The 27,535-nt window shown below is 42.1% G+C and overlaps 1 pseudogene; it reads right to left on the reverse strand.

The window, feature by feature from the left end:
• On the reverse strand, positions 1-26,868 carry LOC129816695 (ribose-phosphate pyrophosphokinase 1-like; annotated as a pseudogene).
• Between the last annotated feature and the right edge of the window lie 667 nt (positions 26,869-27,535).

Here is a 27,535-nt window from a genome sequence, read left to right on the forward strand (position 1 = left end):
TTCAAAGTTACAGATATCATTTTATTGTTCCAAGATCATAACCCAATAAATCCATTTCAAGTGTCCATGTTGTGGAGGGCAGGATATCTCATATCATGGGAGCAATGTTAAATCCTGCACATTTTCCACATAAGGCAACAAGGATCCTCAAATCAATCTGCAGATGTCTTAGAGTTGACTCGGTTTTAAAAGGGAGTTATAGTTTCAGCTCAAATCAGACTAATTTAAACAGTAAAAACATCATAAAGATTTGATTCTGGGGTATAACGGCCTCGCAGTGTTTTGCTCTTACCAGTTATTAAAGCAGATACAGCCGTGTTTGAGTTATATGGATGACAATACTTTATAATAAAAAGGAGAAAAAAAATTAGGCCTTACACATACGCAGGCTTTTGAGCTGCTCAAGCAGTCCGTTTCTAAATGGACGAAGACTGAACTGAAGTTGAAGGGGCGCATGCTACCCCAAGCGGTGAGTGCGCGAAGGCTTCCCGAGTTTGAGCGCTGAAGTTCCTTTAATTTGAACTTTCCAATACCTCGCAAAAATACTTGGGTTAGTAAAGCTAAATGAATGTGACAGGGACATTAGAAGCTCCATGCATTGAAGGTCTTATTGCTTGACGAATAAAAGATGGCAGATGTGCACGAGACATTGAATCGCATTCATTAGGTATACACGGTGTACAAAATCTTTCCATGACAGACGAGGGGGTTTCATACTCATTCCACGGAGAGCCTCGTGCCCGCAGGTTTATGTGTTTTCCTTTCAATTAATCCCTAGACAACCAGGTGTGGGAAGTTCTTGCCAATTAGTGACCTTAATTCATCAATCAAGTACAAGCGAAAACCCAGACACTTTGCCCTCGTGGAATGAGTTTGACACCTGTGACATACTTGCCAAGTGAAAACTAGCTCTTATTGAGATCACCTGTTAAATCCACTTCAAATCAGTGTAGCTGAAGGGGAGGAGACAGGTCAATGTATTTTTAAGCCTTGAGACATGGATTGTGTGCCATTCAGAGGGTGATTGGGCAAGACCAAAATATTTAAGTGCCTTCGAACGGGGTATGGTAGTAGGTGCCAGATGCATCGGTTTGAGTCAAGAACTGCAACGCGGCTAGGTTTTTCCACACTTAACAATGTCCTGTGTGTATCAAGAACAGTCCACCACCTAAAGAACATCCAGCCAAACCTCACACATGGGCCAGATTCCCTGTGGAACACTTCACACCTTGTACAGTCCACAACCAGACAAATTGAGACTGTTCTGAGGGCAAAGGTGTTCCTAATGTTTTGTACACTCAGTGTGTGTGCACAGCAAGTGATGTTTCGATTACAATTACATAAAACAATGCAACTAAATATTTAAATCATGGTATCAACACGCCAAGGCATAGAATTAAGGACACTAAAGGAATTTTGAACAGCAAGCGCTTCCTAGAATAACGCATGAAAAACAAAGCTTATTTAGCATAAAGACTAGCTTAACTAAAGCAAGGATGTAAACAATACACAATGCTTTATTCTTGAACTGTGCCAAAAGCAGCTTGTCGTAAAACTAAAAATACTGTCTAGGAAATGCAAATGGGTAGCTTCATTTTTCAAGGAGGCCCAAGTCCCCCCCAATATAAAAAAATATCAGTGACAAATAAAAACAAGCTCATAAAACAGAACTAGCCATCTTGGAGTGCTTCTCTCAAATGGGGTGTCAGCAGCAATGTAAACTACAACTTTCAATAGACAATGCTTATATGAAACACCCTGGCATATTATTACACCAAGTAACTCAAATCTGCATTTGACAAGTCAAAAGGTCAAAACTGTAGATAGCCAGTGCAATAACAGAATATTGGAAAAAGTAGCCTACCCCACAGTAGGAGTATTTACTAACTACTTCCATCCCTTCTCTTGACACAGGGAATGAATGAATGGGCTGTGATGGTGGTGCTCCAGACATCCCTCCTTTGGTACAGGTTCACCGGGGGAAAAGGGTGGGGTTGTTACAAGGGAACATGGCTGAAGAGATACGACACAGACTCCCCGTTGTGTGTCCGACGAATAGCCTCTGCCAAGATCATGGAGATGTCAATAACCTGAAATGAGAACTAATTAACAAACCAGAATCTCACTCAGACTTATTGAATATTTCCCCACAGATAACCTAAACGCCAAAGATAAAACAATTGGTCAACTAAACACCAGTATGTGTGTAATATATCAGTGCATTCGGAAATTATTCAGACCACTTGACTTTTTCCCCATTTTGTTATGTTACAGCCTTACTCTAAAATGGATAAAAATACCCCCCCCCCCTCATTAAAATCTACACACAATTCCTCATAATGACAAAGCAAAAACAGGTTGACATTTTTGCATAGTAAACCTGAAATATCATATTTATGTAAGTATTTGGACTCTTTGCTCAGTACTTTGTTGAAGCACCTTTGGCAAAAATTACAGCCTCGAGTATTTTTGGGTATGACGCTACAAGCTTGGCACACCTGTATTTGGGCAGTTTCTCCCATTATTCTGTGCAGATTCTCTCGAGCTCTGTCAGGTTGGATGGGGAGCATTGCTGCACAGCTATTTTCAGGTCTCTAGAGATGTTCAATCGGGTTCAAGCCTGGGCTACTCAAGGACATTCAGAGACTTGTCCCAAAGCCACTCCTGCGTTGTATTGGCTGTATGCTTAGGGTCGTTGTCCTGTTGAAAGATGAACCTTCGCCCCAGTCTGAGCACTCTGGAGTAAGTTTATCAAGGATCTCTGTACTTTGCTCCATTCACCTTTGCCTCGATCCTGACTAGTCTCCCAGTCTCTGCCACTGAATAACATCCCCACAGCATGCTGCCACCACCACGCTTTACCATAGGGATGGTGCCAGGTTTCCTCCAGACGCTTGGCAGTCAGGCCAAAGAGTTCAATCTTGGTTTCATCAGACCAGAAAATCTTGTTTCTTATGGTCTGAGTGTCTTTAGGTTCCTTTTGGCAACCTCCAAGCGGGATGTCATGTGCCTTTTACTGAAGAGTAGCTTCCGTCTGGCCACTCTACCATAAAGGCCTGATTGGTGGAGTGCTGCAGAGATGGTTGTTCTTCTCGAAGGTTCTCCCATCTCCACAGAGGAACTCTGGAGCTATGTCAGAGTGACTATCGGGTTCTTGGTCCAAGGCCCTTCTCCCCCGATTGTTCAGTTTGGTCTGGCGGCCCGCTCTAGGAAGAGTCTTGGTGGTTCCAAACTTCTACTATTTAAGAATGATGGAGGCCACTGTGGGGACCTTCAATCCTGCAGACAATTTTTGGTACCTTTCCCCAGATCTGTGCTTCAACACAAATTCTGACTGAGCTCTGCGGACAATTCCTTTGACCTCATGGCTTGGTTTTTGCTCTGATATGCACTGTCAACTGTGGGAACTTATATAGACAGGCGTGTGCCTTTCCAAATCATGTCCAATCAATTGAATTTACCACAGGTGGACCAATCAAGTTGTAGAAACAAAGGATGATCAATGTAAACAGGATGTACCTGAGCTCAATTTCAAATCTCATAGCAAAGGGTCTGAATACATATGTAAATAAGGTATCCGTTTTTAATTTTAATACATTTGCAAACATTTCTAAAAACCTGTTTTCGCTTTGTCATTATGGGGTATTGTGTGTAGATACAATTATTTCAATCCTATTTTAGAATAAGGCTGTAACGTAACAAAATGTGGAAAAAGTTAAGGGGTCGGAGTTACTATCTAAAAACACTGTAGCATAGTTTCAACACAGTAAAGAGCGAGGACAATGCAATACACAGTAAGAATTAATCAAGCAGATACTGTAGTTAAGGCAACATGCTAAGCCATGGAAATGAAGATGTTGACAGACTGCTGCTTAGCTAATCATTTTACATTGTTTTTTAAGAGGTTGCTATGGAGTGGAGGGGGGGGGGGGGGGGGGGGGTCGGTATGTGTGCTCTGTACTGGTGTCATGTGATCTGCTATTTGATAGCAAAACTTTTGTCCAAACTTCAGCAACTTTCAGTGAATATCTTACAGTTCAGAAAATGAACTACAATTAAATTATTTTAGAAAATAATATAATGTTTAAATTCCCCAAGTGACCTAAACCCTGCAACAACAAGTAAAGCGTTAGGTGCTAAGGCAGGGATTCACACCCAGGGCTGGGCGATTTATCAAATTAACTATGTTTTAGTGCGATATTAAATGCCTATATCACAAGAATCTCTCTATTTAAAAAAATGTATAAGCGCTAAAGCCCACTTGTTCTCATGTCTTTTTGGTCTCGTCGTTTTCACTTCTGTGATGGTGCACATTCCCATTATCACACACACACACCCTCCCATGCACAACAAAGATTAAAGAAAACCTTCTCTGACAAGTGGTTTCAACTTGACATTTGCATTTGAGGTTTGGTCCAACAATCGGTCATATGGACACCGACACATTGAGAAATTATTTTACTGTAATAGACGAGAACTTTAAAAAGGGTATCATTGGAAAGGTTGACTCAACTCCTCAAATTCCTCGATGAGCAGACACCGGAAAAAAAGGAGTATCAATGAATATTGAGTCTGGAAAATGGATGCTCAGTTTGTTAAGTGCGGATACCCCTAGCAGCATTTTAGCCAGACTTATTTTATAAAATGTGCGATGAGCATAAACAACAATTATAAGGAATTGGCAACACGTTCTCATTCTGAGAAAGGTAGGCCACTTGAATTCAACATCTGAACAAAGTGGACAGTCTATCATGCTGTTCAAACAGTTGGAGACTGACAAAAGGGTGTGTTAATTATTCAACTGTTCTACCTTGTTAGCAAGCAAATTGATCCAAATTAGCTAGACTATAAATATAAAGATTAGCTGGCTACTCCCTAGCACGTGGGCTTGAGAGATGTTTATGAGGCCAGTGTGCATTTTCTATACTGCCTGCTAAGTTGGTCATTATTAGTGAATGTGCATGGTTCTGGTTAAATTTGTAACCAAAAGGCATTTTCAGACTTGAAAGCCAGATCAGTGATTATATATATAAAAAAAAGCAAGTTAAACTATTTTGATAAAATAATTAAATTATTAGTAGTGCTGAGTGATTTAGTGCTTCGAGGTCGGTTCAATTATGTAAATAATCAGTTTGATTGAATGCAGAATAAAAAGTAGTTAAAGTCCCATGATGGTAGTGATTGCGTATCACTTAATTTATTCACATTACTTTAATAAAATATTTCAGTTGTGTAAATTGTTTTATTTGATGACTTTTTCATTCCGAGTCATCTCAATAGAGCTACTGCCAAGAGTATTCTCTTCTGTTATACTCACAGCCGTGTATATTCCCCCTGAAGCCGATACCACGACGGCCCTCAAATAACTACACTGGATACTATGCAAACTGGAAACCACATATCCTGAGGCCGCTTTTATTGTATCCGGGGATTTTAACAAAGCTAATCTGAGGAAAACCCTAACGAAGTTCTACCAACACATTGACTGAGCATTTGTTCTGAGAAAACATTGGACCACTGCTACTCAACTTTACAAAAGGCCCTCCCCCGCCCTCCCGTCAGCAAATCTAATCACAACCCAATTTTGCTCCTCCCTTCCTATAGGCAGAAACTCAAACAGGAAGTACCTGTGCTACGGACTATTCAACGCTGGTCTGACCAATCGGAATCCATGCTTCACCCAGGGCTCCCGAGTGTCGCAGCAGTCTAAGGCACTGCATCTCAGTGCAAGAGGCATCACTACAGTCCCTGGTTCGAATCCGGCCGTGATTCAGAGTCCCATAGGGCGGCGCACAATCGGCATACGTTGTCCAGGTTTGGCTGGGGTAGGCCGTCATTATAAATAAGAATTTGTTCTTAACTGACTTGCCTAGTTAAATAAAAGGTTACATTTTTAAAAAGAATTCAAGATTGTTTTGATCACATGGACTGGGATATGTTCCGGGTAGCCTCGGAATAATATCGACAAATACACGGATACAGTAACTGAGCTTCAGGAAATGTTTAGATTTTGTACTCACTGACTATTAAAACCTACCCAAACCAGAAACCATGGACAGACGGCAGCATTCGCTCAAAACCGAAAGCGCGAACCACCACATTTAACCATGGCAAGGTGACTGGGAATATGGCCGAACACAAAACAGTGTAGTTATTCCCTCCGTAAGGCAATCAAACAGGAAAAACGCCCGTAGAGATAAAGTGGAGTCGCAATTCAACGGCTCAGACACAAGACGTATGTGGCAGGGTCTACAGACAATCAGGGATTATAAAAGGTAAACCAGCCACATCGCAGACAAGGACATCTGACTTCCGGATAAGCCAAACACCTTTTTTGCCCGCTTTGATGATAACACAGCGCCACCGACGCAGCCAGCTACCAAGGACTGTGGGTTCCCTTTCTCCGTGGCCGACATAAGTAAGACGTTTAAGTGTGTAAACCCTCGCAAGGCTGCCGGCCCAGACGGCATCCCTAGCCTCGTCCTCAGAGCATGCGCAGACCAGCTAGCTGGAGTGTTGACGGACATATTCAAACTCTCCCTATTCCAGTCTGCTGTCCCCACATGCTTCAAGATGTCCACCATTGTTCCTGTAGCCAAGAAAGCAAAAGAAACTGAACTAAATTACAACCGCCCCGTAGCACTCACTTCTGTCATCATGAAGTGCTTTTGAGAGGCTAGTCAAGGATCGTATCACCTCTACATTACCGGACACCCTAGACCCACTTCAATTTGCTTACCGCCCCCTTTAGATCTACAGACGACGCACTCGCCATCGCACTGCACACTGCCCTATCCCATCTGGACAAGAGGAATATCTATGTAAGAATGCTGTTCATATAGCTCAGCATTCAACACCACAGTACCCTCCAAGCTCATCATTAAGCTCGGGGCCCTGGGTCTGAAGCCCACCCTGTGTAACTGGGTCCTGGACTTCCTGACGGGCCACCACCAGGTGGTGAAGGTAGGAAACAACACCGCTACTTCACTGACCCTCAACATAGGGGCCCCACAAGGGTGCATGCTCAGCCCCCTCCTGTACTCCCATGACTGCGTGGCCACACACGCCTCCAACTCAATCAAGTTTGCAGATGACAACAGTAGTAAGCCTGATTACCAAAAATGACAAGACAGCCTACAGGGAGTAGGTGAGGGCCCTGGGAGTGTGGTGACAGGAAAATAACCTCACTCAATGTCAACAAAACAAAGGAGAGGATCGTGGACTTCAGGAAACTGCAGAAACACCCCACTATCCACGTCGACGGGTCTGCAGTGGAGAAGGTCGAAAGCTTACAGCTCCTCGGCGCACACATCAATGGCAAACTGAAATGGTCCACCCACGCAGACAGTGTGCTGAAGGCGCAACAGCACTTCAGGCTGATTTTTTTTGGGCTTGGCACCTAAAACTTTCACAGATGCACAATTGAGAGCATCCTGTCGTGCAGTATAGCCACCTGGTACAGCAACTGCACCGCCCGCAACCGTAGGGCTCTCCAGAGGGTGGAGCATCACTGGGGACAAACTACCTGCCCTCCAGGACACCTACAGCACCCAATGTCACAGGAATGCCAAAAAGATCAAGGACAACCACCCGAGCCACTGCCTGTTCACCCCACTATCATCCAGAAGGCAAGGTCAGTACAGGTGCATCAAAGCTTGGCGACAGAGAGACTGATAAACCGCTTCTATCTCAAGGCCATCAGACTGTTAAATAGCCATCACTAGCACCTTAGAGGCTGCTGCCCTATATACTTAGACTTGAAATCACTGGCCACTTTAATAATGGAACACTAGTCACTTTAATAATGTTTACATATTTTGCATTACTCATCTCATATGTATACTGTATTCTATTCTACTGTATTTCAGTCTATGCCGCTCCGACATTGCTCGTTCAAATATTGATATATTCTTAATTCCATTAGATGTGTGTATTGTTGTGAAGTTAGATATTACTGTACTGTTGGAGCTAGAAACACAAGCATTTCGCTACACCCGCAATAACATCTGCTAAACATGTGTATGTGACCAATAAAATTGGATTTGAACTTTGCACACTTGGCATTCTGTCAACCAGCTTCATGAGGTAGTCACCTGGAATACATTTCAATTATCAGGTGTGCCTTGTTAAGGTGTGTGTTTGAGCCAATCAGTTGTGTTGTGACAAGGTTAGGGGTGGTATACAGAAGACAGCCCTATTTGGTAAAAGACAAAGTCCATATTATGGCAGGAACTGCTCAAATAAACAAAGGACAAAGAGTCCATCATTACTTTAAGACATGAAGGTCAGTCAATCCGGAAAATGTCAAGAACTTTGAAAGTTTACCCAAGTGCAATCGCAAAAACAATCATGATGAAACTGGCTCTCATGAGGACCGCCACAGGAAAGGAAGACGCAGAGTTACCTCTGCTGCAGAGGATAAGTTCATTAGAGTTACCGGCCTCAGAAATTGCAGCCCAAATAAATGTGACAGAGTTCAAGTAAGACATCTCAACATCAACTGTTCAGAGGAAACTGCGTGAATCATGCCTTCATGGTCAAATTGCTCCAAAGAAACCACTACCAAAGGAAACCAATAAGAAGAACATACTTGCTTGGGCCAAGAAACACAAGCAATGGACATTAATCATTATTATTTATTTAACCTTTATTTAACTAGGCAAGTCAGTTAAGAACAAATTCTTATTTACAATGACAACCTAGGAACAGTGGGTTAACTGCCTTGTTCAGGGGAGAACGACTGAGTTCTACCTTGTCAGCTCAGGGATTCGATCAAGCAACCTTCCGGTTACTGGCCCAACGCTCTAACCACTAGGCTACCTGCCGCCCCGACATTAGACCGGTGGAAAATCCTTTGGTCTGGAGTCCAATTTTTAGATTTTTGGTTCCAACTGCGGTGTCTTTGTGAGATGCAGAGTTGGTGAACGGATGATCTCTGCATGTGTGGTTCCCACAGTGAAGCATGGAGGAGGTGGTGTGATCTTGTGGGGGTGCACTGCTGTTGACACTAGAAGTCGACTGATTATGTTTTTTCAACGCCGATACCGATTATTGGAGGACCAAAAAAAGCCGATAACGATTAATCTGCCAATTTTTATATACAGTTTAAGTTGGAAGTTTACATACAATTAGGTTGGAGTCTTAAAACAAATTTTTCAACCACTCCAAATTTCTTGTGAACAAACTATAGTTTTGGCAAGTCGGTTAGGACATCTACTCTGTGCATGACAAGTAATTTTTCCAACAATTGTTTACAGATTATTTAATTTATAACTCACTGTATCACAATTCCAGTGGGTCAGAGGTTGACTGCCTTTAAACAGCTTGGAAAATTCCAGAAAATTATGTCATGGCTTTAGAAGCTTCTGATAGCCTAATTGACATAATTTGAGTCAATTGGAGGTGTACCTGTGGATGTATTTCAAGGCCTACCTTCAAACTCAGTGCCTCTTTGCTTGACATCATGGGAAAATCAAAAGAAATCAGCCAAGACCTCTGTGGTATTAAAAAAAAAAGGTATATCTCCACAAGTCTGGTTCATCCTTGGGAGCAATTTCCAAATGGCTGAAGGTACCACGTTCATCTGTACAAACAATAGTACACAAGTTGACACCATGGGACCACGCAGCCGTCATACCGCTCAGAAAGGAGACGTGTTCTGTCTCCTAGAGATTAACGTACTTTGGTGTGAAATGTGCAAATGAATCCCAGAACAACAGTAAAGGACCTTGTGAAGATGCTGGAGGAAGCAGGTACAAAAGTATCTATATCCACAGTAAAACGAGTCCTATATCAACATAACCTGAAAGGCCGCTCAGAAAGGAAGAATCCACTGCTCCAAAACCGCCATAAAAAAGCCAGACTACGGTTTACAACTGCACATGGGGACAAAGATTGTACTTTTTGGAGAACTGTCCTTTGGTATGATGAAACAAAAATAGAACTGTTTGGCCATAATGACCATCATTATGTTTGGAGGAACATAATGATGGGCTCCCTGCCTGTGCCATTAAACCCCTACAACTCATCCAGAACGCCGCAGCCCGTCTGGTGTTCAACCTTCCCAAGTTCTCTCACGTCACCCCGCTCCTCCGCTCTCTCCACTGGCTTCCAGTTGAAGCTCGCATCCGCTACAAGACCACGGTGCTTGCCTACGGAGCTGTGAGGGGAACGGCACCTCAGTACCTTCAGGCTCTGATCAGGCCCTACACCCAAACAAGGGCACTGCGTTCATCCACCTCTGGCCTGCTCGCCTCCCTACCACTGAGGAAGTACAGTTCCCGCTCAGCCCAGTCAAAACTGTTCGCTGCTCTGGCACCCCAATGGTGGAACAAACTCCCTCACGACGCCAGGACGGCGGAGTCAATCACCACCTTCCGGAGACACCTGAAACCCCACCTCTTCAAGGAATACCTAGGATAAAGCAATCCTTCTGCCCCCCCCCCCCCCCCTTAAAAGATCTAGATGCACTATTGTAAAGTGGCTGTTCCACTGGATGTCATAAGGTGAATGCACCAATTTGTAAGTCGCTCTGGATAAGAGCGTCTGCTAAATGACTTAAATGTAAATGTAAATGAGGAAAAAGGGGAAGCTTGCAAGCCGAAGAACACCATCACAACCGTGAAGCACGGGGGTGGCATCATGTTGTGGGGGTGCTTTGCTGCAGGAGGGACTGGTGCACTTCAAAATAGATGGCTTCATGAGGGAGGAAAATGATGTGGATATATTGAAGCAACATCTCAAGACATCAGTCAGGAAGTTAAAGCTTGGTCGCAAATGGGTCTTCCAAAATGGACAATGACCCCAAGCATACGTCCAAAGTTGTGGCAAAATGGCTTAAGGACAACGAAGTCAAGGTATTGGAGTGGCAATCACAAAGCCCTGACCTCAATCCTATAGAAAATTTGTGGGTAGAACTGAAAAAGTGTGTGCGAGCAACGAGGCCTACAAACCTGACTCAGTTACACCAGCTCTGTCAGGAGGAATGGGCCAAAATATACCCAACTTATTGTGGAAGCTTGTTGAAGGCTAAACAATTTAAAGGCAACGCTACCAAATACTAATTTAGTGTATGTAAGCTTCTAACCCACTGGGAATGTGATTAAAATAAATAAAAGCTGAAATAAATAATTCTACTTATCTGACATTTCACATTCTTAAAATAGTGGTGATCCTAACTGACCTAAAACAGGGAATTTTTACTAGGATTAAATGTCAGGAATTGTGAAAAACCGAGTTTAAATGTATTTGGCTAAGGTGTATGTAAACTTCGACTGTTTATATTTATTTGTAATAATGACAATTACAACAATACTTAATGAACACTTATTTTAACTTAATATAATACATAAATGAAATAAATTTTGTCTCAAATAATGAAATGTTCAATTTGGTTTAAATAATGCAAAAACACAGTGTTGAAGAAACTAAAAGTGCAATATGTGCCATTTGAAAAAGCTAACGTTTAAGTTCCTTGCTCAGAACATATGAAAGCTGGTGGTTCCTTTTTCACATGAGTCTTCAATATTCCCAGCTAAGAAGTTTTAGGTTGTAGTTATGACATGACTATTTCTCTCTATACCATTTGTATTTCATAGACCTTTGACTATTGGATGTTCTTATAGGCACTATAGTATTGCCAGCTTAATGTCGGGAGTTGATAGGCTTGAAGTCATAAACAGCACTGTGCTTCAAGCAATGCGAAAAGCTGCTGGCAAACGGAGGAAAGTGCGGTTTGAATGAATGCTTACGAGCCTGCCGCTGCCTACCACCACCTCAGTCAGACTGCTCTATCAAATCATAGACTTAATTATAATAAACACACAGAAATACGAGCTTTGGGACATTAATATGGTCAAATCCAGAACCGATTATTTAGAAAACAAAACGTTCCGTATTGTACTGAACGGGTGGCAACCCTAAGTCTAAATATTGCTGTTACATTGCACAACCTTCCATGTTATGTCATAATTATGTAAAATTCTGGCAAATGAATTACTGTCTTTGTTAGGAAGAAATAGTCTTCACACAGTTCGCAACGAACCAGGCGACCCAAACTGCTGCATATACCCTGACTCTGCTTGCACTGAACGCAAGAGAAGTGACACAATTTCAGGCACCGCATTGATTATATGCAACGCAAGACAAGCTAGTTAAACTAGTAATATCATCAACCATGTGTAGTTAACTATTGATTATGTTAAGAGATTGTTTTTTTTAAATAAGATAAGTTCAATGCTAGCTAGCAACTTACCACGGCTCCTTGCTGCCTGCACTTGCGTAACAGGCGGTCAGCCTGCCGCGCAGTCTCCTCGTGGATTGCAATATAATTGGCCATAATTGTTAAGTTCATGTTTTAAGTATCCCTATATTTCTGTTATTATGGGGCTATCACTCAGTCAAGAATGCGCATGCGCATGAAGTCTAGTGGTTGTTGGACCTAGCCTCGAGTGTTATGGCTACCTTGTAGTGTGTTCATATGGTATAGTAAACTTTGTTAAACTGGAACCTTGTCGTTGTGTCATTTCAAGTTAACATTGGTAGCAGAAGATGGCTTCTAACTACAACGTGCCACCTCGCTTCGACGAGAAGAGGTCGTACGAAAGTTGGAAAAATGAACTGGGAATCTGGATACGCGTTACTAATCTGGACGCGAAAAAGCAAGCACTTGCGGTGGTATTATCGCTCGAGGGAAGAGCGAGAGATACAGCACTGGAAATATCCGTTGAGGATTTGAACAAGGATGACGGTATGGGAACTTTGATCACAGCACTGGATTCTGTATTTCTCAAAGAAGAGAAAGACCGTGCCTACGAGGCATATTCAAACTTTGACAGTGTTACGAGAGATTTTTCGGTTGCAATGGCGGACTACATCATTGATTTCGAACAGAGGTACAATAGAATGCGCAAGTACGACATGGTTCTCCCAGATGCAGTGTTAGCGTTCAAGTTACTAGATACTGCTTGTCTAGATGGTAGGGGGAAACAGTTGGCTTTGACTGCTTGTACTGTGTTGACTTTTGCATCTATGAAGTCGGCACTAAAAAGAATATTTGGTGAGAAGACGTCTGTCGCGCCAATAACAGATGGAATGCAAGCGAGTGACGCAGCATATTACATCGAGCAGCACAGAAAAGGCGCCAACAAGTCACGTTCTCAAGACAACCAGAAGAGGGCGCCATTTCCAGGCACAAATCCACTGGACAAAAATGGAAGGAGATCAAAATGTGCTATTTGTCAAAGCACTTACCATTGGGTTAAAGACTGTCCTCATAAAAATGAACAAGTTAAACTAACAGAGGAAAATGTAAACACAGAGATAGAGCAGTGTAACATTACACTGTTTTCAAATGAATCTGCTTTTGATACTGAGATTTTTATAGTTGAATCCTTAGGATCTGCTGTGATTGATACTGCATGTACACGGACAGTGTGTGGTGCAAAATGGCTTGATAGCTATGTCAGTGAACTAAATATGAAAGAAGTACAAAATATGATTGACACACCAAGCAACAGAGCTTTCAAATTTGGAGATGGGAGAATTGTCCATTCTACCAAGAGAGTTAAGATACCAGCAAAAATTGGTCAGACTAAGTGTCACATTGAAACAGAGGTGGTCCCTACAGATATCCCCTTACTATTAAGCGAAGCATCACTGAAGAAGTTACTCAGCAGTTCAGGGAATAATGATGATGAGAAGTACGAAACTGGAAACAAAGTGTACTACAAACGAGTTGACTGTCAAGAGTGGAAAGGACCGGGAGTAGTCATTGGTCAAGATGGTGTGGTGATATTTGTGAGGCACGGAGGCATGACTGTCAGGGTGCATCACTCAAGATTGCGGAAAGTAAATGATCAACAAGATAGAGGGGCTGTTGCTGAGAATCAGTCTCCTAATGAAAATGACAAAAAGGACACAGTAACAGACACAAACCTACCAGATGTCGCATCCAATGATATGGCCACTGAAACTGACACAAGAAATGGAGCAGAGACCTTCAACCATGCCACAGGTATTACTGTTGAGCGTTCAAATGAGGAAAACATTCAACAGCCACATGTGTTAAGAGAACATGGTTGTTCCAATCTGAAAACTGGACAAACTGTTAAATACACGGACAGAGAAAGTGGTATTCCACATACAGGAACCGTAATTGGACGAGCAGGAAATGCAAGACACAAGAGCTGGTACAACTTGCAGTACTCTGAACCAGCTACACTTTCTGGTACAACAGGGTCAGCTGACCTGCCACTTGTAGATAATATCAGAATTGAACCAATGGGAAATCGAGAAGAACAGCATGACATTCAAAATGATGATGTACTTGAAACAAAGGATGTGTCATTTGACTCAGCTTAGCTAGATGAGCTCAGTAATTGGAGGAAAAATGGAGTGTTTGAGGAAGTCAAAGACATTGGCCAAAAGTGTGTCTCAACAAGGTGGGTGTGTACCCTTAAAGAATCCTTAACTGGAATAGTGCCCAAAGCACGTCTAGTGGCTAGAGGTTTTGAGGAGCTGGCTGCTAAAGAACTCCCAAAAGACTCACCGACATGCACCTCAGAGTCACTCAGATTGCTGATGTCAGTGATCTGCCAGAAAAAATGGAAACTTAATTCCATAGACATCAAATCTGGATGTTTGCAGGGAACAGAGCTGTCAAGGGACATTCACGTCCGACCTCCGCCTGAAGCTAAAAGCGAAGGAACACTGTGGAAACTAAAGAAGTGTGTGTATGGACTGGCAGATGGATCACTCTACTGGTACAACAAAGTCAAGGCAACAATGCTGAATACAGGTGGAAAAATGTCACAAGTGGATCCTGCAGTCTTCTATTGGCTTGATCAAGACTGCAATGTGACTGGAGTACTTGCCTGTCATGTTGATGACTTTATCTGGGGTGGCTCACAGACCTTTGCTTCAACTGTGATTCCACACCTCAAAGCTGTTTTCTAGGTTGGCTGTGAGGAGCATGATCATTTTTGTTATGTTGGCATAGAGTTTATTACAGTTGATGGAAAAATACTGATGCAACAGGAAAGCTATATCAAGAATCTTCAACCTATCCACATGGATTCTTCAAGAGCCGTACAAAGGAATTCCCCTCTGTGGAATTGAAGCTGGTCAATTGAGGTCAAAGATAGGACAAATTTTATGGGCTGCGAGACAGAGTAGACCTGGTTTGATGGTTGCAACTTGGCATCTAACACAAAACACGCCACTGTACAAACCATTCATGAGGCAAACAAAGTTGTTCGTAAACTGAAATCACAAAAAGTGACTTTAAAGTTTCAGCATGTTGGAAAAGATGACTCTTTGAAACTAGTTGTCTTCAGTGATGCTTCGCTAGGTTAACACTGGTGGGACAAAACGGCACTTTCTACCTGTAGTTTGTGTCACTGTCAACTACTCATTAGTTGATGCTGTGAAGTCAACCAAGTCTGTCAGAGAAAAGACTTTGAGATTAGCAGCATCAAGGAACTTATTCAAGCACAGAGAATCCAGCGGATTCTGTGGTCAACGACAAAGGAAAAGCTTGCTGACTGTCTGACTAAAAAAGGAGCATCCGGTCTTGTGCTCCTACAGGCTCTCGCTCCTACAGCTCTCAGTAATGGAAAGTGGCAGCTTGAGTAATACAAATAAAAACTGTCACACAACCCATTTGTAATGGGGATCTTGAATAATACTTGGACATTTAATTATGTTGTTGATGTTTTATTTGTCTTTAAAGAAAAGGGGGAGATTGTTAAGTTCATGTTTTAAGTATCCCTATATTTCTGTTATTATGGGGCTATCACTCAGTCAAGAATGCGCATGCGCAGGAAGTCTAGTGGTTGTTGGACCTAGCCTCGAGTGTTATGGCTACCTTGTAGTGTGTTCATATAGTATAGTAAACTTTGTTAAACTGGAACCTTGTCGTTGTGTCATTTCAAGTTAACAATAATCGGCATCCAAAAATGCAGATTACCGATTGTTATGAAAACTTGAAATCGGCCCAAATTAAAATCGGCCATTCCGATTAATCGGTCAACCTCTAGTTGACCCTGTCATTGATTTATTTAGAATTCAAGGCACACTTAACCAGCATGGCTACAACAGCGATAAGCCACACCATCTGGTTTGCACTTAGTCGGACTATCATTTGTTTTTCAACAAAACAATGACACCAACACATCTCCAGGCAGTGTAAGGGCTATCTGACCAAGAAGGAGAGTGATGAGTGCTGCATCAGATGACCTGGCCTCCACAATCCCCCAACCTCAACCCAATTGAGATGGTTTGGAATGAGTTGGACCGCAGACTGAAGGAAAAGCAGCCAACAAGTGCTCAGCATATGTGGGAACTCCTTAAAGACTGTTGGAAAAGCATTCCAGGTGAAGCTGGTTGAGAGAATACCAAGAGTGTGCAAAGCTGTCAAGGCAAAGGTTGGTTATTTTGAAGAATCTAAACTATTTAACACTTTTCTTTTTTTACTACTTGATTCCATGTGTTATTTCATAGTTTTGATGTCTTCACTATTATTCTATAATATAGAAAATAGTCCAAATAGAGAAAAAACAAACAGTAGTAGGTGTGTCCAAACTTTTGACTGGTACTGTATGTAGAATATTTGCCTGTTGGAAATTACAACTCCCTACTACATCACAGTTCAGGATGGATCTGATTTATCTGTAGAGAAACTGTGCAACGTGCGCCTTGAGCTCATAGGGAAAAAAACGAATGAAATGGAACTCAAACAAATTGAGTCAACGTCTGTCAGTTGTTTAAAAAACAACAAAAAATAACCTACATTTCAGTTAGTCGCTCAGCACTAATTATTAGTGGGTCTTATGATTGTGGAAGGCTTATATTTTAGCCTAGGTATAATTTCACAAGCCATGAATTCATTAGATTATTGCTGACTGTTTGACATGCAGTGTATTTTACCTTTAATTGTACAAAATATATATATTGCGCTATTCTGACCTGTATTTTTGAACAGTGTTTCATCTTGTCCTCCTGAGGGATGGTATTCGTGACAACAACAGCCTCAAAACAGGCATTGTTAATGCGGGTGATGGCAGGGCCTGAAAAGATCCCATGGGTCAGGATAGCGTAGACCTTTGTAGCTCCAGCAGAGACGAGCCTGGATGTCCAGAAGGATAAAAAGACAAACAAAAAAGAAAATGAAAATAGGTTGAATCCCCCCCTTTTGTTTGTAAACAACCTTGCTATCAAATTTGTATTTTCAGAGACTGTTCCCTAAACAAATGTAATAGCTCCTCAGTATCGGTAGTACATTTAAAGATTGAATATTCAGTCTCTACTCTGTAAAGATCTATGCAGCTAAAAAACAGTAGTGACTCACTTATCTGCAGCATGGCAAATGGTGCCGCAGGTGTCTGCCATGTCATCAACCAAGATGGCCACTCTGTCCTTCACGTCCCCCACCAGGACCATGCGGTCCACCTCGTTAGCCTTCTTTCTCTCTTTGTGGATGAGCGCGAAGTCCACATTCAGCCTGTCTGCTATAGAGGTGACCCTGCAAGGGGAATCCACAGATTGGTGAGGTTATGGTACTACAGATGATGTCAATTATTCCACAAAGTTACATCACAATTAACATAGAACTATAAACCTGTTTCTTACTATTACAGTATGTAACAAGTATAGTCTAATGAATAGTTTTTACATCTTACTTGTGAATACTACAATAGTGACTGCAATATACTGATGGAATGAGACAACTAATGTGCCAGATTGCTCACCTGTATCTGCGAGGCATGCAGGTCCATGGTGATAATGTGATTGGCTCCCGACACTGACAACATGTTGGCCACCAGCTTTGCAGAGATGGGTGCCCGACTCTGAAGAAGAACATTGTTAACCTCTATGCTTATACAATGCCTGAAGGACCATTGAGCCACTGTCATTATACACTGCTCAAAAAAATAAAGGGAACACTTAAACAACACAATGTAACTCCAAGTCAATCACACTTCTGTGAAATCAAACTGTCCACTTAGGAAGCAACACTGATTGACAATAAATTCCACATGCTGTTGTGCAAATGGAATAGACAAAAGGTGGAAATTATAGGCAATTAGCAAGGCACCCCCCAAAACAGGAGTGATTCTGCAGGTGGTGACCACAGACCACTTCTCAGTTCCTATGCTTCCTGGCTGATGTTTTGGTCACTTTTGAATGCTGGCGGTGCTCTCACTCTAGTGGTAGCATGAGACGGAGTCTACAACCCACACAAGTGGCTCAGGTAGTGCAGTTCATCCAGGAAGGCACATCAATGCGAACTGTGGCAAAAAAGTTTGCTGTGTCTGTCAGCGTAGTGTCCAGAGCATGCAGGCGCTACCAGGAGACAGGCCAGTACATCAGGAGACGTGGAGGAGGCCGTAGGAGGGCAACAACCCAGCAGCAGGACCGCTACCTCCGCCTTAGTGCAAGGAGGTGCACTGCCAGTGCCATGCAAAATGACCTCCAGCAGGCCACAAATGTGCATGTGTCAGCATATGGTCTCACAAGGGGTCTGAGGATCTCATCTCGGTACCTAATGGCAGTCAGGCTACCTCTGGCGAGCACATGAAGGGCTGTGCGGCCCCACAAAGAAATGCCACCACACACCATGACTGACCCATCGCCAAACCGGTCATGCTGGAGGATGTTGCAGGCAGCAGAACGTTCTCCACGGCGTCTCCAGACTCTGTCACGTCTGTCACATGTGCTCATGTGCTCAGTGTGAACCTGCTTTCATCTGTGAAGAGCACAGGGCGCCAGTGGCGAATTTGCCAATCTTGGTGTTCTCTGGCAAATGCCAAACGTCCTTCACGGTGTTGGGCTGTAAGCACAACCCCCACCTGTGGACGTCGGGCCCTCATACCACCCTCATGAAGTCTGTTTCTGACCGTTTGAGCAGACACATGCACATTTGTGGCCTGCTGGAGGTCATTTTGCATGGCGCTGGCAGTGCACCTCCTTGCACTAAGGCGGAGGTAGCGGTCCTGCTGCTGGGTTGTTGCCCTCCTACGGCCTCCTCCACGTCTCCTGATGTACTGGCCTGTCTCCTGGTAGCGCCTGCATGCTCTGGACACTACGCTGACAGACACAGCAAACCTTTTTGCCACAGTTCGCATTGATGTGCCTTCCTGGATGAACTGCACTACCTGAGCCACTTGTGTGGGTTGTAGACTCCGTCTCATGCTACCACTAGAGTGAGAGCACTGCCAGCATTCAAAAGTGACCAAAACATCAGCCAGGAAGCATAGGAACTGAGAAGTGGTCTGTGGTCCCCACATGCAGAATCACTCCTGTTTTGGGGGGTGCCTTGCTAATTGCCTATAATTTCCACCTTTTGTCTATTCCATTTGCACAACAGCATGTGAAATTTATTGTCAATCAGTGTTGCTTCCTAAGTGGACAGTTTGATTTCACAGAAGTGTAATTGACTTGGAGTTACATTGTGTTGTTTAAGTGTTCCCTTTATTTTTTTGAGCAGAGTATATATTAAAAAAATATTTTTAAAAATGAATTACCCTTCTCCTTTCTGAATTAGCTTTGTCAGTAGGGTTGCAAAGGGTCGGAAACTTTCCGGTAAATTTCCGGAAGTTTTTCATGGGAAGTTAAGCCCTGGAATTTTGGAAATGTTGCTTAAATTCATCAAAATAATTAGCTTATAACAGTGAACCATTTTTGTGCGGTACACAAGTTAATTATAGGTCTTGTGGCGTATTTTGGTTAAACTATCCCCAATTCAATGGAATTGCAACCCTCGCATGCACACTTCTATCACATGTGCAGCTGATTCTCAAGATCTTGCACACTAATGAGACGCTATTTAGTCCACACTACTACACTGTCTGAGTCAAGGACTACATGCTTTCTGGTAAGTTTTGATTACAATACCGGGTGGGGTGAATATATTTTATATCACATACATCATTTTTTGTTAACTAGTAAATATTAGCCTACAGCAAAGTGTGTTAAAATCATTTCTAACTTGCTAATTTCTGTTAGTTAGTTTTTTCTACCATGTGGGGTTTAGCTTGCTTGAGCCTGCTAACTGAAGAGTGTTAATTCGCCTGTTTCCATACATGCTTCATTAAAAAAAAAAAAAAAAAATCTTAGAAAGTAGTTTAATCTAACTGCTAAACTATTTCTGGAGTTGTATTATTATTTTTACTCTTTTTTTTCTCATCTTTACAGTAAAATGCCACGGACACTATCTGATGTGTGGAGACATTTCACTGCAGCTAATGTAGAAGAAAAAGCTGTGTACATTTGCAAATACTAAGCCAAATCATGTGAAGAATGCAACAAAGATGCAGAATCATCTGGCCAAGTGCATAAAGTTCTCAGCTCTCACAACAAGCAACCTTTGACAAGAGTTCCTCTATTCGAGGTGAAAATTATGAATCAGACACCTTATCGATAGCAACAGCTCATGGTCCTCCTGGAACCAGAAGTTTTTTGGACTCAATGGAGGAACGTAGTCAGAGAAATGCTGATGAATGTCTTGCTCGAGCTGTGTATGCAACTGGTTCACCTCTGATGCTCACAGGCAATGTCTATTGGAAGAGATTTCTGAATGTTCTTCGCCTAGCATACACCCCTCTAACCAGACATACTTTATCTTCTCATTTTCTGGATGCAGAGTTCAAGTGAAGGTCAAGCAAATCATAGAGAAAGCAGACTGTTTTGCAATCATCTCTGATGGGTGGTCAAATGTTTGTGGGCAAGGAATAATTAACTACAATAATTAACTGTTTGACATTCTCCTGGAGGGGAAGGAGTCTCTCCAAGAAATGGCCATATCACAGTCTGCCATCAAGAGGATCCTCTTGGATTATGTATTTTGGGAGAGAGTGGTAAGCAGCCTGAAACCTATAGCAGTAGCCATTGAACAGATTGAGGGAGACAATGCCATCCTGTCGGATGTTCAGACTCTGCTTGCAGAATAAATCCGTACTGCCCTGCCCACTTCACTGTTCCTCCAAGCAGAGGAAACTGCAGTTCTGAAATGCATCAAAAAGCGTGAAGACTTCTGCCTGAAGCCCATACACGCCGCAACGTACATGTTGGATCCCCAAGTATGCTGGTAAGAGCACCCTATCTGGTGCAGAGATCAACAAGGCCTATGGTGTCATCACTACCATGCCTTGCCACCTTGGCCTGGATGAGGGCACAGTTCTTGGCAGTCTGGCGAAGTACACTTCCAAGCAAGGGCTTTGGGATGGAGATGCAATATAGCAGTCGTGCCAACATATCTCATCAGCCACCTGGTGGAAGGGACTTTGTGGATCTGAGGCTCTTTCCCCTGTTGCCTCCATCATCCTCCAAATCACACCAACATCAGCCGCCTCAGAGCGTAACTGGTCCTTGTTTGGGAACACACACACACACACACACCAAAGCACGCAACAGGCTGACCAATACAAGGGTTCAAAAATTGGTGGCCATCCAGGCAAATTTGAGCCAGATAATGAGCCATCCTCAACAAGGTTGGAAAGTGAAGATGAGGCCTCAGAGTCTGATGTTCAAGAGTTGGACATTGAGGAGGTCCAAGGAGAAGACATGGAAGCCTGAGAGGAAGACAGTCTAGAAACTAAAGCTTTGGTTATCATTTTACAAATGCATGTTGAAAACGTTTTTGGGAGATGCAATGGATCATTGGGATCATTCAATATTCCCTTTCTTTTGATGGATTTAATCATTTGCAATGTCTACTTATAATAAACATTTTAACTTATGTTTCTGTTTCAATATAATATGGTAAATATATGAAATGCAAAAAACATCTAAATGGTATTAATAATTTGCATATATTTCCGTTAATTCCCAAGAAAGTTTCCACCTCAATATTCCCCAAAATGTGCAACCCTAATTAGTCCATTCAACCAAAGTGGTTCGTCCAATAGGGCGTTTTTGAAAAGCAGGCAAATCAAATAACTGACTGATATTGATAGTGCAGAGCAGCGGTTCCCAAACTAGGGGTTACGAGCCCCATGTGCGGTCTCCTGATATTAAAAATGGGGTCGCGGGAGAATTTCATTCCCACTGAATTGCTAGGCCCGCTACACTATAAAACCACACTATTGCAGAGATGTTCATGTCACCGGATGCAATTGATATAGTGAAAACAATGTGTGGGGAGGCAGATGTGCAGAAACTCACAGCAATACCGTTGTCAGATAACACTGTTAAACTAAGAATTAATGCTATTGCTAGCAATCAAAAGAAAACTGACTGGATGACAAACTCCCCAGTGTATGCTCTCCAAATGGAAATTAGCTGTGAGGGCCGAGATGCCCATGCATTGACTTTTGTTCGCTACACACATCAGGGAATGCTATTCACGAGGACCTATTGCTCGGTCTCACGATTCAAGAGCATAAAACGGCAGAGGAGATGTTCAGTGTGCTGCGTGGCCATATTGACGAAGAACAAATTCCATGGGCTCAAACGGTGGACTTAAGCACAGATGGGGCTCAATCTATGGCGGGGCAGGGCAAGCCTCTGCACTCTAGTTTTGAATGTCTCCCTCTCCCATATGGATATACTGAGAGCAACTGGTGGCAAAAGAGCTGAGCACAGAACTCTGAGATAAATTGCAGGAGGTAACTTTGATTGTAAACTACATTAACATCTGTTCGCAAAACTATGTGGAGATATGGGACCAGAGCATGACAATGTTCTATTTCACACCAAGGCTTGGTAGTTAGAGAGGGAGTGTTGGAAAGATTTTTTCACATTGAGAGAAGAATTGTTGTCATGTAACAGACATATTTGGGAAACTGAACGCAAGCATGCAGGGGAAATACAAAAACATTTTACAGATGAGTGAATCAGTGGATTCAGAGGAAAGAATTCTTATTGGAGAGTCTTTCCAAAGTGAATCATGACACCTTCCCTCAGCTGTGCATGTTTCTAACAGAAAACAGAATCAGTAAGTGCCCCATACGAGTGATGGCTGCTCACCTCCAACACTTGGAAGAGCGCTTTCTGACGTACTTCCCAATCCTGACTCAGTTGACATGCCGGTAAGTGAAATCGAACAGCTGATCAAGCGGTCATGTGACCGAATGCTGCAGACAACGTAGAAGTTTTTGCTCCCGACTCAAAGGGAATAACTTGCAGTCTCCCTCTAAGCGTTACAACTCATGGTACCCTTCGCCAGCTCATATCTGTGTGAAGCTGGATCCAGTTATCTTGTCTGCATTAAAACCAAATATAGATCCAGGTTGGATGTGACAGCAGAGATGAGGTGCACACTTTCGACCATGCCCCCTGACGCGACATGCATCAAGCACACCCATCTCATTAGTGGCGGTGAGAAGAGACATATCAGACTAATTTTCAAATGACTGTCATAGCCCCACATTAAAAGTATGTGATAATTTGAGAAGACAATCAGATATATTATTAGAATTTAGAGGTCGACCGATTATGATTTTTTCAACGCCGATACCGATTAATCGGCCGTTTTTTGGTTTGTTGCTGTAATAATGACAATTACAACAATACTGAATGAACACTTATTTTAACTTAATATAATACATCAATAAAATCAATTTAGCCTCAAATAAATAATGAAACATGTTCAATTTGGTTATAATAATGCAAAAACAAAGTGTTGGAGAAGAAAGTAAAAGTGCAATATGTGCCATGTAAGAAAGCTAACGTTTTAAGTTCCTTGCTCAGAACATGAGAACATATGAAAGCTGGTGGTTCCTTTTAACATGAGTCTTCAATATTCCCAGGTAAGAAGTTTTAGGTTGTAGTTATTATAGGAATTATAGGACTATTTCTCTCTATACCATTTGTATTTCATTAACCTTTGACTATTGGATGTTCTTATAGGCACTTTAGTATTGCCAGTGTAACAGTATAGCTTCCATCCCTCTCCTCGCTCCTACCTGGGCTCGAAACAGGAACACAACGACAACAGCCACCCTCGAAGCAGCATTACCCATGCAGAGCAAGGGGAATAACTACTCCAAGTCTCAGAGCGAGTGACGTTTGAAACGCTATTAGCACTCACCCCGCTAACTAGCTATCCATTTCACATCGGTTACACCAGCCTAATCTCGGGAGTTGATAGGCTTGAAGCACAGCAAAGAGCTTCTGGCAAAATGCAGGAAAGTGCTGTTTGAATGAATGCTTACGAGCCTGCTGCTGCCTACCACCGCTCAGTCAGACTGCTCTATCAAATCATAGACTTAGTTATAACATAATAACACACAGAAATACGAGCCGTAGGTCATTAATATGGTCGAATCCGGAAACTATCATCTCGAAAACAGGACGTTTATTCTTTCAGTGAAATACGGAACCGTTCCGTATTTTATCTAACGGGTGGCATCAATAAGTCTAAATATTCCTGTTACATTGCACAACCTTCAATGTTATGTCATAATTACGTAGAATTCTGGCAAATTAGGCGGCCCAAAATGTTGCATATACACTGACTCTGCGTGCAATGAACGCAAGAGAAGTGACACAATTTCACCTGGTTAATATTGCCTGCTAACCTGGATTTCTTTTAGCTAAATATGCAGGTTTAAAAATATATACTTCTGTGTATTGATTTTAAGAAAGGCATTGATGTTTATGGTTAGGTACACATTGGCGCAACGATATGCACCGCATCGATTATATGCAACGTAGGACACGCTAGATAAACTAGTAATATCATCAACCATGTGTAGTTAACTAGTGATTATGATTGATTGTTTTTTATAAGATAAGTTTAATGCTAGCTAGCAACTTACCTTGGCTTCTACTGCATTCGCATAACAGGCAGGCTCCTCGTGGAGTGCAATGTAATCAGGTGGTTAGAGCGTTGGACTAGTTAACTGTAGGTTGCAAGATTGAATCCCCCGAGCTGACAAGGTAAAAATCTGTCGTTCTGCCCCTGAACAAGACAGTTAACCCACCGTTCCTTGGCCGTCATTGAAAATAAGAACGTGTTCTTAACTGACTTGCCTAGTTAAATAAAGGTGAAAAAAAACCCGCCAAATCGGTGTCCAAAAATAACGATTTCCGATTGTTATGAAAACTTGAAACCGGCCCTAATTAATCAGCCATTCCGATTAATCGGTCGACCTCTAATTAGAATGTTTTTCAATTGACTGCCATTGCCCCAAATATAAAAATAAAAAAAAGTTAACATTGGCTGTTAATTACAACAAAAAAATGTCCTCATGGTTGGGGCCGTGAGAATTTTTAGATATCAAAATGGGGTCGTGGGCCAAAAAAGTTTGGGAATTCCTGGTGTGGTGTGTTGGTGCTGTGAATAGAGAACAAACTATTTAAGTTTCCCTCACCCCCACCTTGTCCTTCTTGTCTTGTCTTGCATATGGGAAACAGGGGATGACAGCCGTGACTCGTGAGGCAGAGGCAATCTTACAGGCATTGATCATGATGAGGAGCTCCATTAAATTATCGTTAATCTCACCACAACCACTCTGGACAATGTAGACATCCTCTCCTCTGACACTCTCCCCAATCTCCACGCTGCAGGAGTAAATCATGTGGTGTCAGACAGTAGACTATACATGGTGACAGGACCATAACAAGTAGAGAACATTAAGATCATAGCATCATGGGCTTCCAGGTCAATGGATACAACTCAATGAATGAATGTTCCATATATTCACAGTCATACATTTCTGCTCTACCAACTATTCTGTGATGTAACATTATACCAACAACATTAACTTGAAAAAGAAACAGATGATATTGAAGAAACCTATGGATGTCAACACTCAAGATGAGCACTATTATTACAAACCTCCAGGTAAACAATATTCTTAAGCTTTTCACATGTCAAAGGCACCTGCTACTTATACCCTGCAACAAGCAAGCAAGTCCCATGTCTACTGTCAAACAGGATCATTTTACAACACTAGTAAAAACACAGAAGTATTAATATGGTTATATGAAAATAAGCCACAACGTCAAAATCGTCTATATCGTAAAATTTTAACATTTGCTGTTTGGTCTTAATATAAGGTTTGGCATAACTTTAAATTTAGGTTTGAAATCACATTTGATTATGTATTTTAGAATTAGGCGGGGTTTGACATTGTGGCAACAAGTGACGATCCCATGAAAGGTCATTGAAATGACATCCCATGATTACAATCCAAACGGTTTTTGGGAGTTGAAGTTCGAGACCTCCTTCCCTTACCCGGTCTCATTTGATGGTAAATATAAAATTGCCAACACAACTAGTTAACTAGATACTACTGGTACAGGTTTGTAGATGCCAACCGCCGTTAAACTCCAATGCCCGGTTTGTGGTAAACTAATCTTAGCTACTATAGTTAGCAACAACGACCACTGACTCGCACTTTCAATTGGCCACGTGGGCTAACTTAACTTTCCGTTATCTAACGTTAGCAAACAATTACTACAAAATTCACACATTTGTCAAAAAAAATCTAAATTGCTTAAATACAACCTACCATGTCTCCTGATTGCTGAATTTTTTAGTCACAACCTTCCCCAATTCAAGTCCCAGGCGGTCGGCAATTTTCTGGCCAAGGTCCGGATGAGAGCTGCCGCTGAATATCTTTATATTAGGCATTTTGGACCTACAAGCGATACGATTGAAGTAACCAAACACCCGTAGCTACATAAATACACGGCTAACAAGCAAAAACATACATAAATGTTGGCTATCTTCTCTTTAGCTAACCCACCAACAGCCAAGGAGGAGCGCTTGGGATGGCGAATAATTTTTTTGTCTATAGGTTGGCTGGGTTACTCTTACTATACCGTGCTGAAATTGATGACGGGGAAAGGTTGTGTGGTGAGAACTCGATCGGTTGAAATACGATAGGAGCGTTTACTTCAGAGAGCGCTCCGTAAGCCACGCCCCAGTGGACCGAGCTAAGCATGTTGCACCGGGACACGTTTTATAGCCTGTAATTTTGCTATGGGTCAGCGGTGGTTCTGTGTAGAGTAGTTATGCTAGTATATAGACCAATGTATTTCAGTTAATTTCGTTTTTGACTTAAGTAAAAAATCTTTGAGTAGTAGTCCTAAACAAGGAAACAACGAGTCCCAAACAGTTCTCAAAAGAACAAACCAGAGGGTGCATCGTTTACTACCTAAATTATTGGGATCATCTGGTTACAACCTGTGTTTCGAATATATTAGAAATACAAATAAAGATATAATTAAATTTGCTTTGAAAAGACAGGCCTGGCTGAGAATATAGCATTCCGTTTTCTGCCTGAGTGTGGCGCTGTTAACCGCAATTTTCTAAATCCATAATTAACCTATACTCTGCATCCATTGTCTTACATACTACTGCAACAACTTGTCAGTTATTTGCCCTTTTATAGAATACCTTTTTTTGAATCTTTACTAATGACTCAAAGTTGTGTGACCATTAACATTGGCTGCATATCCATTGTCCTTCTCCCAAAGTGTGGACTTGCACATTTCTTCTCATCTCAGGGATTTAATAATGGTATAAAGTATCTCAAGCCAATACTTACACCTGTCCAGTGCTTGGCTAGACGGATAGACAATTGAT

The sequence above is a fragment of the Salvelinus fontinalis genome, chromosome 2 (assembly GCF_029448725.1).
Source record: "Salvelinus fontinalis isolate EN_2023a chromosome 2, ASM2944872v1, whole genome shotgun sequence".
NCBI lineage: Eukaryota > Metazoa > Chordata > Actinopteri > Salmoniformes > Salmonidae > Salvelinus > Salvelinus fontinalis.